Source organism: Accipiter gentilis, chromosome 35 (assembly GCF_929443795.1).
Source record: "Accipiter gentilis chromosome 35, bAccGen1.1, whole genome shotgun sequence".
In the NCBI taxonomy this organism is placed as follows: Eukaryota; Metazoa; Chordata; class Aves; order Accipitriformes; family Accipitridae; genus Astur; species Astur gentilis.
Genome location: NC_064914.1, coordinates 6,053,694 through 6,061,193, shown reverse-complemented (window position 1 = coordinate 6,061,193; position 7,500 = coordinate 6,053,694).

Below are 7,500 nucleotides of genomic sequence, written 5' to 3'. Positions count from 1 at the left end.
CCCCCCTCGCCTTTTTTTAATTCTTGGTCTCGCCGTCAGGGCCCGCGGACCGGGCAGAGGTGGCGGCGGTCCCCGTCCCGTCCCGTCCCGTCCCGTCCGCCGTGGCGAGCCCGGCCGGCCCGCCGAAGGAGGGCAGGCGGCTGTAGAGCCTGGCGGGCGGCGGCCCTGCACCCTGTCTCTCCCGGGCTGGGCCTCTTCTCGATCCACCGACCTTCGAGCAAAAGCCGGTTCGTCCCGGTCGTCCGGCTCTGCCGTGACGGGCGGACGAGGGGTCGCGCGGCCCTCGCGCGTTCCCCGACCCTCGGTCGTGACCGGTACCTGATCGGGTCCCTCCCGGCTCGGAGGAGGAGGGGGCGGCGGCGGCGGCGGCGGCGGCGGCGGCGGCGGCCTCATCACTGGGCTACCTCCGCTGCTGCTTTCCCAGGGACGGGTCCGACCGGGAGCCGAGCCCATCGCCCGTAGGCAGGCACGGAGCGCAGGCCGGACGGCGAAGCGGCCGACCACCCGGGCTGTAACAGAGAAAGCGGCGTTAGCGACACCGTTGCAAATCTTTCTCATTTCCATCTGCGTGCGCGCCCGCGCCCCGCCAAAACAGGCCCCCGGCCCGAACGCCCACCGCCCGCCGCTGCAGCCGCTCACCCGCCCTTAGACACCCTCCACCCGCTGCCCCGCTCACAGTCGTGGGCTCAAAGAGCGCACGCGCGCACACCACCACCACCACTGCCGCCACCACCACCCCCACCACGCACACACACCCCCCCTTCGAAACAGGCCCCCGGGCTGACACCCCCCCCCCCCACCCCCCCACCCCCCCCCCCCGCACCCTTCCCCGGGCCCGCCGCTACGCAGACACACACCACACACACACGCCGCCGCCCCCCCCCCCCCTTGCCTCGCAGTTCGCGCCGAGCCTCACTGCCCCCGCTCCCCCCTTCCGCCACCAGGTTTGCCGCCCCGGGGATGGAAGGCGGGAGACTTTAGGACCCTGCGGCGTCCCTGCCGGCTCCGTGCCCGGGCGGGAGGGGGGAGGCCCCGGTGCCGCGCCGTCTCTAACTCCCAGCTGCTGAGTCCCTCTCCTGCCGCACCCGTGGCCCCGCTCCCGCCTTCCTTTCTCAGTCAGCCACCCACTCGCCCTGCTGCACTCCTGCCCGCCCCCGCCGCGGGTGGAAAACTAAATGACCGGAGGGGGACGGGGACGGGGACGGGGACGGGGACGGGGACGTGGACGTGGGACAGAAGTAAGAAAAAAAAAAAAAACTCCAACCGATCCAAACAGAAGCCTTCTCCGAAAAGAGACACCATCCCCCCTCGCCAGCCTACCTCTGCGCCAGGCTCCCCACCTGCTCGCCAGCCGCTCTCGCCCCGCTCTTTGCCAGCCTCCTTTCCCCGCCGCCGCTGCCGCCACGACTGAGCAGCGGACCGTTCCCGTGGCGGGAAACACCACAGTTTCCGCGGGCCCCGTTGCCGGGCTGCAGACCGCCCCACCCAGCCACCCGCCCCCCACCCCACCCCCGTCTCCGAGACGCCGGAGAGTCTGCGATCGGGAGGGGGCGGGGGCTGCACCTACAGGCTTGCAGGTCGGGGATTGCAGCGCGGGGAGGGAGGGGGAGCACAGCCGTGCAGGGGTGCGTCTATCTGTGTGCGCCTGCATCGCGATGTGTGTGTGTGTGTGTGTGCGTGCGTGTGTGTGTGCGCGCGTGTGCGCGCGCCTGTCGCGGGGGCGGGGGGTGGAGGGGTGGCGGTGCCAGCAGGATCGCAGATATGTATTCCACGGATTTACTTTCTTAAAAAAAGTAAAACGTCCAAAAAAAAAAAAAAGGCGGGGGGCGGGGGGTGGAGGGGTGGCGGTGCCAGCAGGATCGCAGATATGTATTCCACGGATTTACTTTCTTAAAAAAAGTAAAACGTCCAAAAAAAAAAAAAAATGCGGGGGGCGGGGGGGTGGCGGTGCCAGCAGGATCGCAGATATGTATTCCACGGATTTACTTTCTTAAAAAAAGTAAAACGTCCAAAAAAAAAAAAAAAATGCGGGGGGCGGGGGGTGGCGGTGCCAGCAGGATCGCAGATATGTATTCCACGGATTTACTTTCTTAAAAAAAGTAAAACGTCCAAAAAAAAAAAAAAATGCGGGGGGCGGGGGGTGGCGGTGCCAGCAGGATCGCAGATATGTATTCCACGGATTTACTTTCTTAAAAAAAGTAAAACGTCCAAAAAAAAAAAAAAAATGCGGGGGGCGGGGGGTGGCGGTGCCAGCAGGATCGCAGATATGTATTCCACGGATTTACTTTCTTAAAAAAAGTAAAACGTCCAAAAAAAAATAAAAAAATAAAAAAAAATGCGGGGGGCGGGGGGTGGAGGGGTGGCGGTGCCAGCAGGATCGCAGATATGTATTCCACGGATTTACTTTCTTAAAAAAAGTAAAACGTCCAAAAAAAAAAAAAATGCGGGGGGCGGGGGGTGGCGGTGCCAGCAGGATCGCAGATATGTATTCCACGGATTTACTTTCTTAAAAAAAGTAAAACGTCCAAAAAAAAAAAAAAAGGCGGGGGGCGGGGGGTGGAGGGGTGGCGGTGCCAGCAGGATCGCAGATATGTATTCCACGGATTTACTTTCTTAAAAAAAGTAAAACGTCCAAAAAAAAAAAAAAAAAAAAAAAAAATGCGGGGGGCGGGGGGTGGAGGGGCGGCGGTGCCAGCAGGATCGCAGATATGTATTCCACGGATTTACTTTCTTAAAAAAAGTAAAACGTCCAAAAAAAAAAAAAAATGCGGGGGGCGGGGGGTGGCGGTGCCAGCAGGATCGCAGATATGTATTCCACGGATTTACTTTCTTAAAAAAAGTAAAACGTCCAAAAAAAAAAAAAAAGGCGGGGGGCGGGGGGTGGAGGGGTGGCGGTGCCAGCAGGATCGCAGATATGTATGCCACGGATTTACTTTCTTAAAAAAAGTAAAACGTCCAAAAAAAAAAAAAAAAAAAAAAAAAATGCGGGGGGCGGGGGGTGGAGGGGCGGCGGTGCCAGCAGGATCGCAGATATGTATTCCACGGATTTACTTTCTTAAAAAAAGTAAAACGTCCAAAAAAAAAAAAAAATGCGGGGGGCGGGGGGTGGCGGTGCCAGCAGGATCGCAGATATGTATTCCACGGATTTACTTTCTTAAAAAAAGTAAAACGTCCAAAAAAAAAAAAAATGCGGGGGGCGGGGGGTGGCGGTGCCAGCAGGATCGCAGATATGTATTCCACGGATTTACTTTCTTAAAAAAAGTAAAACGTCCAAAAAAAACATAAAAAAAAAAAAAAAAATGCGGGGGGCGGGGGGTGGAGGGGTGGCGGTGCCAGCAGGATCGCAGATATGTATTCCATGGATTTACTTTCTTAAAAAAACTAAAACGTCCAAAAAAAAAAAAAAAAAAAAAAAAAAAAGGGGGTGGGGGGTGGGGGGGGTGTTAAAAGCAGGACGCGGGCTGTTGCTGCCGGAGCGGCCGGTGAAAAGGACCGCCAGGTCTACCCGGCTCCGGAGGCCGTCTGCCAGGTCTACCCAGCTCCGGAGGCCGGCGCGGCCGCCGGCGGCGCCCGGAGGACGCGGGGTGTCGCTGCCGGAGCGGCCGGTGAAAAGGGCCGCCAGGTCTACCCGGCTCCGGAGGCCGGCTGCCAGGTCTACCCACCTCCGGAGGCTGCGCGGCCGCCGGCGGCGCCCGGAGGACGCGGGGTGTCGCTGCCGGAGCGGCCGGTGAAAAGGGCCGCCAGGTCTACCCGGCTCCGGAGGCCGGCTGCCAGGTCTACCCAGCTCCGGAGGCCGGCGCGGCCGCCGTCGGCGCCCGGAGGACGCGGGGTGTCGCTGCCGGAGCGGCCGGTGAAAAGGGCCGCCAGGTCTACCCGGCTCCGGAGGCCGGCTGCCAGGTCTACCCAGCTCCGGAGGCTGCGCGGCCGCCGGCGGCGCCCGGAGGACGCGGGGTGTCGCTGCCGGAGCGGCCGGTGAAAAGGGCCGCCAGGTCTACCCGGCTCCGGAGGCCGGCTGCCAGGTCTACCCAGCTCCGGAGGCCGGCTGCCAGGTCTACCCAGCTCCGGAGGCCGGCGCGTCCGCCGTCGGCGCCCGCAGGACGCGGGGTGTCGCTGCCGGAGCGGCCGGTGAAAAGGGCTGCCAGGTCTACCCGGTTCCGGAGGCCGGCTGCCAGGTCTACCCAGCTCCGGAGGCCGGCTGCCAGGTCTACCCGGTTCCGGAGGCCGGCTGCCAGGTCTACCCGGCTCCGGAGGCCGGCGCGGCCGCCGGCGGCGCCCGGAGGACGCGGGGTGTCGCTGCCGGAGCGGCCGGTGAAAAGGGCCGCCAGGTCTACCTGGGTCCGGCGGTACTTAGCCGCATTTCGGGAGCTGGGAGGTAGACCTGATAGCCCCGCCGCTTCCACGGAGCTGGCGAAGGGGTCGCTGTTTTTCGCTGCCTCCAGTTACGTCATCGTAAAAGTCGGTGTCATTGGCCGGTCTCCCCGGTGGGCAGGCACGGCACTCTTGGAGCCGGCCGGGGGCGGGGGCGTGCTTTCCCGTATTATAGGAGCTAGTGGTAACGGGTGCACGGAGCAGCGCTAGTCAGCGGCTGCAAGGCCTGCGGCTCAGCCGGTGAAGTGGGGCCCTGGGCGGTCGTTGTGGTGGCGGCTTCCGTGGTGGCTCGGCTCCCTCTTTCGATGTCTTCGGCCTGTGTGTCCCATCGTTTTCCAAATATGCCAGACCGGTGCCTGCGAGGGTCTGGCAGGCTGCGGTGGCCGCTGACCCCGGGGTGCGAGAACTGTAAAGGTGGATTCTGCTGGGCAAAGCCCGGTGGCCGGCGGTGGCCACCGGCACTCGAACGCGGTAAGACCGGGTGGAACCGAACCTGCCTCGGCTTTCTCCCGGCCTCGGAGGGCCCGATGATGGCAAAGGTGAGCGCTGGTATATGCGAGGGCAGCTGCCCGTGAGCGTCCAGCCCGCCGCGGCCGCCGCCGGCTCCTGAGGGCCCGGTGATGGGTGGGCGAGGTGGCGGCACCTCGTCCTTTCTCTGGCCTTAAGCTGGAGTGGGCAGAGTGGCAGCTGGTTCCTGGTGGCCGGCAGCCGGATGCAGACGGCTGGGGGTTCTCGTGCGTGCCGCAGCTCCCCCCCCAGCACCCGAGGGCCCGGTGATGGCACAGGCGAGAGGCCGCAGTGCCTCGTCCTGTTTTTTGCCGGCATGAGCCATGTGTGGGCGGCCTGTGGTGTCCGGCTGGCCCCGGCTTGCCTGGTTGCAGGAGGGCTCGGTGGGAAAGGTCTGCGGCGTTTTTCCGGGTTAGAGGTGGCGGCACCTCATCGCGTTTTCTCTGGCCTTAAGCCGGAACCCATCCACGAATTGGGCAGAGCGTGAGCGGCGGCCGGCCCTGGTGGCCGGCAGCCGGATGCAGACGGCTGGGGGTTCTCGTGCGTGCCGCAGCTCCCCCCCAGCCCCCGAGGGCCCGGTGATGGCACAGGCGAGAGGCCGCAGTGCCTCGTCCTGTTTTTTGCCGGCATGAGCCAGGTGTGGGCGGCCTGTGGTGTCCGGCTGGCCCCGGCTTGCCTGGTTGCAGGAGGGCTCGGTGGGAAAGGTCTGCGGCGTTTTTCCGGGTTAGAGGTGGCGGCACCTCATCGCGTTTTCTCTGGCCTTAAGCCGGAACCCATCCACGAATTGGGCAGAGCGTGAGCGGCGGCCGGCCCTGGTGGCCGGCAGCCGGATGCAGACGGCTGGGGGTTCTCGTGCGTGCCGCAGCTCCCCCCCCAGCCCCCGAGGGCCCGGTGATGGCACAGGCGAGAGGCCGCAGTGCCTCGTCCTGTTTTTTTGCCGGCATGAGCCATGTGTGGGCGGCCTGTGGTGTCCGGCTGGCCCCGGCTTGCCTGGTTGCAGGAGGGCTCGGTGGGAAAGGTCTGCGGCGTTTTTCCGGGTTAGAGGTGGCGGCACCTCATCGCGTTTTCTCTGGCCTTAAGCTGGGGGCCGCAAAGCGGTGAGAAAATTGCGGCTGTACCTGGTGGCTGGCAAGCCGAACGCAGGCGTCTGGGGTTGTCTAGCTTCCGTGGCATTCCCCCGGCCCTCAACACCCGTGCAGGGCATGGGTCCAGGTCCGTCCCCCCCCGATGGCATGCAGTTGCCTGCGGGGCGGGCAAAGACCGGCAGCCGGTGGTGGCTGTTGGCACTCGAACGCTGGAAGGGCTGGGGGTGTTGAGCCTGCCGTGGCCTTCTACCCTGTCCCGTTGGCCTCAGAAAAATCATTGTCTGGAGCGGGCGTGGCCCGTGGCACCTCCAGCTCCCTGATTTGACTGATCCAGACCCACAGGCAGCGCCTGCTGAGGCGTCCTCGGGTGCGTCGGAGAGCCTCCACGGCGGGCCGGCTCTGCCGGTGTTCAGGTCGTTGGAGCAACCCTCGCAGGCGTTGCCCTCTCACTCGCACGCAGAGCCCCCGCGCCTGCCGTCCGCCCTCCTCCGGGTGGCGGCGGGTGCGAGCGGCCGTCGTTGTCCCAGGACTCGTGGCCGTGGGGCCTCCGCTCCTTCCCCGTCTCCCTTCCCTTACTGATCGATGAGGCGTTTAGGGCGCGTCGGAGGGGCTTCCCGGCGGGCCGGCTCTGCCGGTGTTCAGGCCGGCGTTGCACCTCTCCGCAGACGTTGCCCTCTCACTCGCACGCAGGGCCCCCGCGCCTGCCGTCCGCCCTCCTCCGGGTGGCGGCGGGTGCGAGCGGCCGTCGTTGTCCCAGGACTCGTGGCCGTGGGGCCTCCGCTCCTTCCCCGTCTCCCTTCCCTTACTGATCGATGAGGCGTTTAGGGCGCGTCGGAGGGGCTTCCCGGCGGGCCGGCTCTGCCGGTGTTCAGGCCGGCGTTGCACCTCTCCGCAGACGTTGCCCTCTCACTCGCACGCAGGGCCCCCGCGCCTGCCGTCCGCCCTCCTCCGGGTGGCGGCGGGTGCGAGCGGCCGTCGTTGTCCCAGGACTCGTGGCCGTGGGGCCTCCGCTCCTTCCCCGTCTCCCTTCCCTTACTGATCGATGAGGCGTTTAGGGCGCGTCGGAGGGGCTTCCCGGCGGGCCGGCTCTGCCGGTGTTCAGGCCGGCGTTGCACCTCTCCGCAGACGTTGCCCTCTCACTCGCACGCAGGGCCCCCGCGCCTGCCGTCCGCCCTCCTCCGGGTGGCGGCGGGTGCGAGCGGCCGTCGTTGTCCCAGGACTCGTGGCCGTGGGGCCTCCGCTCCTTCCCCGTCTCCCTTCCCTTACTGATCGATGAGGCGTTTAGGGCGCGTCGGAGGGGCTTCCCGGCGGGCCGGCTCTGCCGGTGTTCAGGCCGGCGTTGCACCTCTCCGCAGACGTTGCCCTCTCACTCGCACGCAGGGCCCCCGCGCCTGCCGTCCGCCCTCCTCCGGGTGGCGGCGGGTGCGAGCGGCCGTCGTTGTCCCAGGACCCGTGGCCGTGGGGCCTCCGCTCCTGCCTCGTTTGCCTTCCCTTGCTGATCCGATGAGGCGTTTAGGGCGCGTCGGAGGGGCTTCCCGGC